Consider the following 11,637-nt stretch of genomic DNA (forward strand, 5'->3'; position numbering starts at 1 on the left):
GGATACTTACTGTTAGAGGGGACTGCAACTTATGTTTAACATTTCAGTCACATGAGGATGGACTTTTTAACTCTTAGTGCCATCATCCTATTACAGCAGCTACCTGGTTTTTATGCAAGTATACACAGCGATTCATTTTAAATTGTTCACTGATGAAGTTGCATTCGGTTACCAAGCAAAATCTTGGTATTTGGTTCCAATTACCTACTGAAACCCTTTTAGTATGCAAAGGCAGTGTTCAAAAGAGTGAATCCTGGTTAGAGAGCAGACTTTTAACTTGCAATCACACACAGAGATGCTTGTTTGTAAAAAAAAGTAACCAAGTAGTTTATTGTAGGAAATACATACTTAGACTAGAACTAGGAATATTTTTCTACCCAACTAGTCTACAGTAGAACAAAGCCATGTTGACTCCTTTGATCTCTTGGAGGGTAGTTCCAGAATACCCTCTTAACTTCAGGGCAGAGAGAAGTGTAATCTCACAATATCATTCTAATATCATGATGCCTGGCAGAGTAAAAGAGTTACAGGTTAAAGGTATAGGGATAGTCTGGAAATCTGGAGGTACCTAACTGTCTTAACCCATGCAGGACCCCTCTTCTGCTTAATTGCACCCAAACTTCCCAACAATCCTCAACCTTAAAGTAGATAAGATTATAATAGGTTTTCAGTAAGAGGGTGTTGGACTAACTTTCATTGTGAAATCTGGGAATGGTTCTCAAAGCAAGGTAACATGTACACCTGTGTAACTGCCATAGGCATGAGCAGAACAAAATTGAAAATACAAATCTTCGATTTTTCTAGCCCACCATTACATATCCAAGGTAGCTAAAAAAAAGGCAGGAGAATAAAATTATTTCTAAGTAGTCATGCTGCTTAAAAGCATTTATGGGAAACACAAGTGGATTCACATGGTCTGCTTATTGTAGTTTCACCCTCAAAGTTTTGCACATAGTTCCATTGGCAGAGCATCTATATTTTAAATCAGGGGTGACCAACTCCCAAGAGACCATGATCTACTCACAAGAGTTAAAGACTGGCGGTGATCTACCCTCTTTTGGGTGGTTCAGGTCAAAGTTGTTGAGCTTTTTTGAGGGATGAGGAAAGCCCATTTCTTTGGGGTTCAAACTTGTTGAGCTTCTTTGGGGGGGAGCCACTGAGCTACCAGTGATCTACCACAGACGTCCAATGATATGCCTGTAGGTCATGATCTACCTGTTGGACATGCCTGTTTTAAATAAATTCGGGGGGGGGGTCCACATTTTGCTTTGCATGAAAACGTGGTATTTCTAGTGTGTCAAAGCTCTGGATCCAACTTTCACAGCTTCTCAGTCAACCTATAAAGAGAAGATAACATTTAAGGATTAATGCCTATGGTATGACTTGTCTAAAAAACAAATAGTTTGTGGCTCCTTGTACAGACACTGTAATGGGAGCTTTGCATAACTACAAAATCTACTCCCTTAAGCAGTCATTAGGTTTTGGGGGAAAAGATATATGCAACCAGCAATAGAGTTCCTACACAGGTCAAAGGAACAGGACTTGCTTTTGCAGTTTTGATTTTGGAGGCTGTAACCAATAAATGCAGTACATTTAACTGCCTTATTTTCTCAAACCTCCGTAACTTGCCATTTAATCACATGCATTTAAGAAAGCATTTGATAAAATTTATGCAACCAGGACAAGAGCAAGGTCTTGGTTCAATCTTTTTCTGCAACCAACACAACCTTAACAAGCTTGGTATTCCCATACCATGGAAAATCTCCACCCGTGCCTTCTCAATATCATAAGCTAGAAAGAAAGAGCCTAGTAATGTTCCCACAGAGAACTGTGTTTGCTTTACTTGAAAATTCCTTCAATGAAAGCAAGTATTTTTAGATTGTGTACTCCTGTGATTAGGATAAGGGAGGGAGGGAAGAGCACTAGAGCAAACCCCAAGGTTTACAGAGTTCAACCCTTTCACCCTAATATCCTTGCTGGTAGCAAGCCATTGCTGTAAAAACCTCCCTTTAAGAGGAGCCCACATTGTCTGAGGGCTGACAAACTAGCAGCAGGTACTAGCAAACTACTATAATCATATGGGCTTTAAAGTGATTCTTTTCTAGTGGTCTGTCTCCTCCAACATCCCATCCTAAAACACTTACCTAAGGTGGGGGGGGGTGCAGTAATAAAAATGTCACAAGTCCAGGTAGCATTAACTCCCAGCACTTAGAAAACGGGCCAGAAGTACACTCTGATGTATTCGTTTTACCTGGTACTTAGTTTTCACCACTTACAAGGCCACTCAACACCTCACCTTGCTGCACTGATGGAGCGGGCTGAGCGAGGCGTGCAGCAGCAGCAGCGGCGGCGGCGCGTCTTCCTCTACTGCTGCTGCCCAGTAACGCGACAACATTGGACTTAAGCGGGAAAACGCTCCGGACTGTGGCTCCGCCCCGCTCCATACCTTTGAGAAACATGAGCAATTACAGGACAGGGGAGTGTTCTAGCCTGAGTTATTCACGTTACACCGCCGCATGGGCATAGCTAAGGGGAGCGAGGGGGGGCAGCTGCTCCCCCCATCAAACAAAACTATAGGAATACTTAACTGACCAGTCACTTCTGCCGCCCCAACAAAAGTCCTGCCCCCCCCCAACAAAAATCCTGACTACACCTATACATAGCAGTCTGGAGTAGAAATAGCAAGGAAAAGTAACTCTGCACGTGTTCAGAGGCATACTTTCACTCCGCAAGTCTAACGTGTTTTTAACATTTTAAAAAAAACCGTGCGCAAGACACAGGAAGATGTTTCATGATCTGCGAGAGACTAGAACCACGTACTGGTTACCAAGGCCTACACACCAATGCCTGGGAGTAAATCCCACTGAATTCCGACAGGACTTACTTCTGAGTAAAGAAATGCGTTTGCTTGTTTGTGCTGCAAAGTGCCCGCCGCTGCTCACTGCTAAGTGGTTGCAGAATCTTGCTTTTCGGATTCAACGATTATCGTCCTTCTGCATCCTCGTCCAAATGGTTGCCTTGCAAGTTGCTTTCTCTTTCCATATCTCAATTTGGAAGCAGTTAGAGGCTGAGCGATGTCTCCATTCCACCCAGCTCATTTTCCTTCCAGCCCCTTTTCAGACTACCTTGTGGGATCTGATGCAAAGCTAGCCTTCGCTTGAAAGCCCGGGGGAGCAAAGCCACGGCACATTCCTCCACCTTCCCTGACTCGAAGAGAGCCATCTTGCTCTGCTTAAGAGGTGCAAAACGTCACGTGCTTTCTCTTAAAGAAGCAGTGCTCTCTTCTGTTTCCACGCTAAAATCATTGACGTTCAAAACTCGTGTGCTTTTTTTCTTTGAAACATTTCAAAATTATTTTGCAGTACTCTGGGGGCGGAGAAACCCAGATAGAGCTTTCACATATGCCCTGCTGTCAAGGTAGATGTATAATTCATGCATCTGATTTTGCCTGCATAAATACTATCTCTTGAAATTCATTTTTATGAAAGATTGTGCCACACTGTTTGTAGTACACCACAGTATTGCGAACTGCGAGTGTGCATTTGTGCTGCACCCCCTACTTACAACACGGTTATGGTGTGCATCTTATGAATAGGAAAAAAGTGTGGAAACCAAACATCAAGGGTCACACATCTGAGGAGATTTCACCCCTCCCATATCCAAGAATCTCCTGAGGAGTCTGCTGATTCTGTGTTCTGCTCTCTACTTATTCTGCTCCAGCACCACATCAGTCAGTGTGTTGTAGAGAAAGAGTGTTAGAGAGAGATTGTGCGTTTAGATAAGGTTGCTGCTAAGAGCAGCTGCAGACACTCAGTGAGGTTCAGCATTCATTTATGCTTAGACCTATTTAGCTCTGTATATAGTTGTATTATAGTTGTAGTTATAGAATAAAGAAGATATTCTACAGAGCTGCTCTCCGAGTTGTTTATATACTCTGCTAGACTGCTGTACTCTGCTGTGCGACGACTGTCTTCTTGTGGGAGTGAATGTGGTGCTCACAACTCTAAGCTGTGAGTCCACAGCTCTTTGACCTGTTCCTGTGCAGAAGGTGGTCTCTGGAAGTGCTACTCAGCTCGCCTATCCCAATCGGGGCTGAAGTGGATGAGTCCAGTTAGTGGTACTGGCTCAAGGGCGATGCTGACAACATCTGGTTTCAATCCTCAGTCAAAATTTTCAAGCCATCCATGCAGTAGAAGGTGTGGGAAATCCTTGGCCCTCCAGATATTATTAGAGTACAGTGGTACCTCGGGGGTTACATAGGCTTCAGGTTCCGTACACTTCAGGTTACAGACTCCACTAACCCAGAAATATTACTTCGGGTTAAAAACTTTGCTTCAGGATGAGAACAGAAATCGCATGGTGGCAGCGGGAGGCCCCATTAGCTGAAGTGGTGCTTTAGGTTATGAACAGTTTCAGGTTAAGAACGGACCTCCAGAATGAATTAAGTTCTTAACCCGAGGTACCACTGTACAGTAATTTTGTTTATTATCGCTGGCCACTGACTTTGTTTGCTAGGGCTGATGGGAGTTGTGGCATAGTAACATGCAGAAAGCCAAATGAGCTCCGCTTCTGCTGTAGCCAATAAAGGACTATGCACCTTATTACTATTATTGCTGTATTTACTTATTCATTTGTTTATTTCCTGCCATATTGCCTGGCGGGACTCAAGGCAGCTTACAAATAAAAAGAAAAGAATCACTAAAAACACAGAAAAAACAAGTAAACTATACAAATATAAAATATGTTAAAACCTACAAATAATTACAATAAAAACAGCACAGCACCAGCCCTTTCATTAAAAGCAGTCAAGTTTCAAAAGCCTATTAGAACAAAAAGGTCTTAAGACACATGCTGGCATAAGAACAAGGAGGGAGCCAGTCTAGCTTCCCCAGGAAGGAAGTTGCAGAGTAATGCATAAATATCTCAAATATATATATAACAGTCAAAAGTAGTGTGCCTGACATTTTTGATTATGAAAATAATCAACAGAATAGTTGCAGAGAAACAGATGTTTATGCAATTTTCTTATGTGCCCATCTACACGAAGTTTTCTGTGTCTGAAATGCATGACATTTTAGGTGGACTTACGGATCCGTACTATTGAGAAATGTAATTAATTTCAAAAAAGTCATGTACAATTAGAGAGCAACTTCTAGCCAGAAAGTTTATGTTCTCATTGACTGACAATTTAGGTAATTTTGTTTAATGTAGTTAAAGGCTGCCATTCAAGGCCATACCTTCACAAACCAAAGAAAAAGGCACATCAAATTAGCATATATTACTATGAGACATCACTTTTGCATCAGACCGAAACAGCAACAAAGATTTCAGTAAATTATATCAACAGCTCTGGGTGCCCAGAAACAGCCTCAGGGATAGTTTTTAAGGGCTCATTTGAAAGCTTGTAATGAAAGTACCAAGTGCAATCCACTCAGAAGGAAGTTCCATTACAGTGGAGCCACAACCAAGAAGACCATGCTTCTCATGTCTAACTGGTTTTATCTGTGAGCAGGACCTCTGAAGGTGATCTTAAAGTATGGTCTGGCTGCGGGATTATATTTACATAGCCTGGAGAAGAGAAGATTAAAGAGAAATATGATAGTGGTCTTCAAATATCTGAAAAGCTGGTAGTCAGGAGATGAAGCAGACTGTTCTCTGTTAGCCAGAAGGGAGGGCTGGAACCGGTTGCTGGACAGTTTCCTACACATGAGGAAATTATGTTTTTATTTCATGTTGTAAGGAGCATGACGTCAAGCTACAAATCAAAACCAAATTTTCAGTTTCCAACTGTATCCTTTCATTGTCTACATTACATTAATTACCTGTGGAAGAACATTCTGTTCTGATGTGTTTAAAGGGCCATGAAATGTATGTGTATATTACAGGAACATTTGCCAGTTTGTTGGCTCTTTGGAGCTAGAACATTAGATGCAACTATGATATCAGTAGGCATAATCACCTTATACTGAGAGGCACAGAGTTGCTTGGTTGGGGGGGCATTGTTTACTTTGGGACTGTGCTGCTCTTTCTTCAATATCAGTGTTCAGCATCCTTGTTTAAAACTGGAAGGTGAAATCCAGTGTCAAGCCAGCAGACTTCCACTCACCCAATGGAAATCCTCTTCCTTTCCTGCTGCTCCCAGACAATTAAAGATCAAGCAATGGGCAGCTGATGTCTTACTCTGGCAAACAAGCACAACTGGTTATCTATCACTTGTGAGAATGGTCTGCTTTCAAACCTCTCCCCCCCCTTAACAATCTTTAGCAACATGGGCAGGGTAAGAATAATAAAAATTATTATTAATAATGATTAAACTTGCCAGTTTCAAAGTTTCTAGCTTTGTTTACTAAATACAAGTGAAATGAACATGCAAAAAGAGATTACTCTCTAATAATAATAATAATAATAATAATAATAATAATAATAATAATAATGTATTATTTATACCCCGCCCATCTGGCTGAGTTTCCCCAGCCACTCTGGGCAGCTCCCAATCAAGTGTTAAAAACAGTACAGCGTTAAATATTAAAAACTTCCCTGAACAGGGCTGCCTTAAGATGTCTTCTGAATGTCAGGTAGTTGTTTCTCTCTTTGACATCTGATGGGTGGGCGCCACTACCGAGAAGGCCCTCTATCTGGTTCCCTGTAACCTTACTTCTCGCAATGAGGGAACCACCAGAAGGCCCTCAGCGCTGGATCTCAGTGTCCGGGCAGAACGATGGGGGTGGAGATGCTCCTTCAGGTCTACAGGACCGAGGCCGTTTAGGGCTTTAAAGGTCAGCACCAACACTTTGAATCGTGCTCGGAAACATACTGGGAGCCAATGCAGCTCTCTCAGAACCGGTGTTATGTGGTCCCGGCGGCCACTCCCAGTCACCAGTCTAGCTGCCGCATTCTGGATTAATTGCAGACTTCAGGCAATTAGACTCTAGGACTTCAGACAATTTTCCAATTCCAAATTGCCCTAATTTTCCAATTCACAATTAAGAAGCAATACAATAACGTGTTGGTTCTGCTGGTTCAGAAAGACTTACAATCAGTGAAAAACTGCACATGTTAAAAATGTCAAGTCTTTCACAAAGCCTACCGCATGCTGAATAAAATAATTTTGCATCGCTACAACCAGCAGACCAGGGTCATAATTTGTATGGCGAGTTTGTACTGCATTACTTTCACCCCTGCAGTAAACCTTTGTCAACAAGGGGCAAAAGTTTCAATCTTCCTAGGCTAATTCATACATAGCCAATTTTGCAGAGAATCCTCCGCTTCTTAGTTGGTATCATGGCGCAGCCAAAAGCAGGATGTGTAAATAAGTTATATTTTCATTTCCCCTTCACTGTTCCCGTTGTTTTGGAATCTCACTGTCATACCTGACACTCTCAGATAGTTGGGAGAACTCAGCATTTTGTAATTAAATATGTTAGTCCAATTTCAGCGACTTCCATACAATGTCGTACTTGCCCATAGATTGATTCAGGCTCCTTATTTTCCACGCACTTTGATGCATTCTGCAAAACTAAAGACAACTTGCTATGAAATTGAATCTTTAAAAGAGAATGATTTATTCTAATTTAGCTTCTCTGATCATGTTTTCCAATTCCTTTCCAATTTCACATCCCTCCATGCTCTTGATTTCCACTTTTCCCCCCCACCGAGTGCTGCTAACTGCTGCAGGCCAGGATGCTTCTCCTGGAGCAACAGCAATAATGGTAAACATACTGCTACATGCCACCCCCATCTCTGAGTGGTGTGGGATTCCAGGGGTTCCAGGCACCTATGATGGAGGGCTTCACAGCATTAACATCCCAAAAAGGTCTTGCTTCTCCTATAGCCGCAACCTTGGATCCAAACAGACAGAAATCAAACTGTACTCCGACGAGACTCTCTCCAGCTTGCTGCTTTTCCTCTAGCTCACATCTCTGCAACCTCACTCTAAACTCTGGCTAGGTCCTTCTAACTTTTGTAATATGAAAGTTTTTTATTGAAGCTTGAAAAAGAAAGAAAAATGAAAAGTTAACATCAAATACCCAGCATTTTATTAAACATAAAACTGAAAAAGAGAAAATGAAGAAAAGAGAAAGACTTCCGATTTCCCCCCATCTATATATAGACTTATGCAAAATAGACATGCTCCAGAATAACAGCTAACTCTTTTGCTTTCCACAAGCCAAACTTTTTGCAGTCTTCAAACCCATATACAGTATTAATATAATAAATAATAATAAATATAACAACAACAACAACAACAACAACAACAACAACAATTTATTTATACCCTGCCCATCTGGCTGAGTTTCCCCAGCCACTCTGGGCGGCTTCCAGTCAAGTGTTAAAAACAATACAGCATTAAATATTAAAAACTTCCCTAAACAGGGCTGCCTTCAGATGTATTTTAAAAAGAAGATAGCTGCTTATTTCCTTCACGTCTGAAGGGAGGGCATTCCACAGGGCGGGCGCCACTACCGAGAAGGCCCTCTGTCTGGTTCCCTCGGGTTACGTACCTCGGGTTAAGTACTTAATTCGTTCCGGAGGTCCATTCTTAACCTGAAACTGTTCTTAACCTGAAGCACAACTTTAGCTAATGGGGCCTCCTGCTGCCACCGCGCCGCCGGAGCACGATTTCTGTTCTCATCCTGAAGCAAAGTTCTTAACCTGAAGCACTATTTCTGGTGAAGCGTATGTAACCAGAGGTACCACTGTATCATAAATGGCTCTGCAAAGTCTCATAGTTTTCCAGTCCTGTCTGGAGATATCAGGGATTGAACCTGAAACCATTGGCATGCAAGGCAGATACTCTGCCACTGAGCTATGATCCTCTCTGCTGCACCACCACCACCACTCCAACAGAAGCTGCCCAATACTGTGCTGAACCTAACTCAGTATTGTCAACACTGACTGGCAGCAGCTCTTCAACCAGATGTCAGGAATTGAACCTGGGGATTGAATAGGTGAAGGGCAGACTTGTATGCTGCATGCACTTAAGGTTCAGATGGCCTTTACAAGGGGCTGAGTGCCTTGAACCCCTGGTCTACCTGGCAGCAAGTCAGTATGTAAAGTCTGGGGGTCACGTCACACAAGCAAAGTCCAAAGCTCAGGAATTGCAGTCCAGAGGTAATCCAAGTAGCCAAGTCTGAAGTCCAGCAGCCAGAATAGCCAGTCCAGAGTCAAACCCAAGGCACATTCTATAGAGGTCCAGGAGCATCCAAGCCAAGGTCCATCAACATGGCCAGTTGAACAGACACAGCATCTCAGCTCTGATTCCCTTTTATACCTTGCATACTGATTGTGGCATCTGGGCTTGATTACTCTCACCTGTTATGAGCCTGCTCCAGCTGAGGAATCACATCCCTCCTCCCAAAGCTAGTGAACCCCACCTGGCCAGCTAGGGAGCTGGGATGTGGGCCCTTGCCTCCCTCAGCCTCCTAGAATGTATCTCCTGCTGCTCCCTAGGCCTCAGAGCCGCCATCTTCGTGAGGACAGGAGCCCCTCTGGCTCTGATGATGGGTTCTGCTGTTCTGATTCCTGTGCATTGACTTCCATCCCTTCAGCATCCTCTGGCACCCTGTGAGTACTGGTACTTCCTTCCCCATCCCCTGCTTGTCCCAGTATGTCCCAGTCCCACGCTGGGATTCTCTTCCTCCTCCTCGTCATCCTACCAGTTCATGACACCAAACCTCTAGTATGGCAGGCCCTGCTCTGTGGAACTCCTTGCCAATAGAAGCCATCATTGATCATTTTAAGATGTCATCTAAAGACTGTATTATTCAGACAGGCTTTCAAACCTGGGGTTCTTTGTCAGCTAGCTTATGCTGATTCAGTTGACTTTTTATTTTTATTTTTTGTATTACTGTGTTTTTAGTCTACTGTGTTCTGATATTTTATGAAAATGTGGTTTCTAAATATTTAAATCAATTACTTCAAGTGAGTGTCCCTGAACATACACATGTTATGAAACCATGGCCAGTCAGATCTCTCCTGTAAGTCTCCTCAAGTCTTTAGAAATGGATGCATACAGACTTACCTGTTTACTGCAGAAAAAAAAAACTGTTCTGGCTGTAACAACACAATTTGCATAATGTGTGCACAAATTGCAAAATGCTTTTAGACCTTGGCATACAAAAACTTGTTCACTCATGAAATCACTGGCTGTTCTGCCTAGGACTCTGTTTCCCATTTGTAGTGTGCAAATATTTGTTGCTCAGCCTTACAGAATCAGGACGTGCAGAATTGTAAATCATTTTATCACAGTTAAGGTACAATAGAAATGTTTTGTATTCCTATCTGCCTGGGTTGCTAAAGCTACATATATTAACACTGTTACCTTCCACCTGATGAAACCATCTCTGCAGTTCACACTTCACAAAATTTATCTGATCATTAAATAGAGATCCAGGACGGATTCTAACCACCCTCGAGGAATCAAAGCCTCATAAAGAATTGTAAAATTCAACATAACTACATCTGCCCTCCTTCACATTGTAAAATAGTAGTAGTAGTAGTAATCAGCAACTAGGGCAACTAATTCTTAATGGAACTAAACATGATTAGAAGATGCTCTAGCTCAGTGCTACAGCACTTGCTCTGTATTCATTAATATATTAGAGGTCAATCCCCAACATCTCCAGATACTGCTTTATAACGCATTGGACCATTGGTTTATGTAGCTCAGTACTGTCTAGCTTGGCTATAGACAGAAGTCTTCTACGGCACCAAGGTCTCAAGCAGGTAGCAGTGCTGGAGGAGACAGGCTAGATAGCATTGAACTTCATAGACCAAGAGAGGCGTGGGGTTTGGCGAAGGAGGTGGGAGGCTCTGGCAGCCCTTCCATCTCTTTCCCAAAGCTTGGAAAGTGTTAACTAGGCTTTGAGAAGGAGGTGGGAGGATTTGAAGACCCTGTCAGAGCCTCCTGTGTCCTTCTCCAAACCCAGTGCCTTGTTTACTTGGCTCAGCACCTAGAGCAGGGGTAGGCAACCTAAGGCCAATGGGCCGAATGTGGCCCAATCGCCTTCTAAATCCAGCCCTCGGAAGGTCTGGGAATCAGCGTGTTTTTACATGAGTAAAATATGTCCTTTTATTTAAAATGCATCTCTGAGTTATTTGTGGGGCCTGCCTGGTGTTTTTACATGAGTAGAATGTATGCTTTTATTTAAAATGCATCTCTGGGTTATTGGTGGGGCATAGGAATTCATTCATTTTCCCCCAAAAAATATAGTCTGGCCCACCACATGGTCTGAGGGACGATGGACAACTGAAAAAGGTTGCTGACCCCTGGCCTAGAGCAGTGTTTCCCAGCCTTTTTTGGGCAAAGGCACACTTGTTTCATGAAAAAAATCTCGAGGCACACCACAGCCCCGTGACATCAGCGCGCAGCGTCACGCCGGGAGGGACGCACGAAAGTGTAAGTTTCAATTCCCCCCCTTGCCTTCCTTCTGTGCCAACCGCCAAAAAGCCAAGAATCGCGGGACCGCCGGCGGAGGGAGGGAGGGGGAGCGGAGGCAGCGGCGAGCCCCGTTCCTCCCCATCCGCCCCATTCCGTGCAAGGAGCGCGAACAGGTGTGAGAAGGGGGTCAAACCTGCGGGTCGGCGCCGGGGAACCTCCAAGCTTTGGGGGTGGGGGGGGAGGAGGCAGCAAAGCGA

General features: G+C 43.3%; 1 long non-coding RNA gene across 1 annotated transcript; it reads right to left on the minus strand.

Annotated features, from left to right (window-relative positions):
* Positions 1-299: 299 nt before the first annotated feature.
* Positions 300-3,007, minus strand: LOC308597376. The gene is made up of 2 exons (XR_014012898.1): positions 2,885-3,007; positions 300-1,337 (listed from the first exon to the last, which is right to left on the minus strand). It is a non-coding gene; the product is annotated as an uncharacterized lncRNA (long non-coding RNA).
* Between the last annotated feature and the right edge of the window lie 8,630 nt (positions 3,008-11,637).

This window comes from Podarcis bocagei (assembly GCF_964188305.1).
Source record: "Podarcis bocagei genome assembly, chromosome: 11".
Lineage (NCBI taxonomy): Eukaryota > Metazoa > Chordata > Lepidosauria > Squamata > Lacertidae > Podarcis > Podarcis bocagei.